Below are 930 nucleotides of genomic sequence, written 5' to 3' on the forward strand. Positions count from 1 at the left end.
GCCGGGACCCCCGGGGAAGGGCGCGGGCAGAGCCGGGACCCCCGGGGAAGGGCGCGGGCAGAGCCGGGACCCCCGGGGAAGGGCGCGGGGAGCGGGCAGCCCTCGCTCCGTCCCCGTCCCACCACTCAGGATAAACGCGTTCGGAATTATTTCGCTCGGCTCCTGCTACCTGTGCAGGACAGCGTCAAAATTTCCGTCACCCGGATCCGTGAGTAAATAATTCCCCAGGATCTCCTCCCGTTTCTGCCCCCCTCCGGCAGCTCTTCCCCCCCAGCCCGCACACGGCAGTCATTAAAGATCTCACACCGTCCTTACAGAATTTCATGTTTAGTTTTGTCTAGAATTACTTCCAATAATTTACAGAGCACTTACATTAAACAATGACAGCATAAAATTCAGAAAACAATTCAGAAAGGCACACGATACAATCAGGTTTTGTCACAGAAATAACAGTGTTCATAGTACTCGATTTTAAGCTTAGTTTATTACAAACAATGTAAAAAAATTAGCATTGCAGCAGGTGGTATTTCAAGCACCAAGCTAATTTTGTATGCATACTGTACATCATATTCAAATGTACTTCTGCCTAGCATGTGAGGAACAGTTACTCCGCGAGTTCCCCTCGCTCTGGCTGAAGCATAAGGTGTTGTGTTAATAGTCGTTGTGCTTTTATTTTGTGATGTGAAAGAAACACAGCATCCAGGCTTGTCATGTGTATGGGTATCACTGAACTTTGGTTCAACACATTTTACATACACAATATATGGCCAATGACTACATTCAAACTACAGAAGTCATTCTTAAAGCTCTTCTAATTATATAAGGTCAGGCAATAACAGAGAAAAATACTCTTGAAAGGATGGAGAAGTATGGAGGGAAAACAAAAAAGTAGCTTTAGTTATTTTGAATGAAAGAAGCTTAGGGTTTGGG

Source organism: Athene cunicularia (genome assembly GCF_003259725.1).
Source record: "Athene cunicularia isolate RWA chromosome 14 unlocalized genomic scaffold, athCun1 chr14_part1, whole genome shotgun sequence".
Taxonomy (NCBI): domain Eukaryota; kingdom Metazoa; phylum Chordata; class Aves; order Strigiformes; family Strigidae; genus Athene; species Athene cunicularia.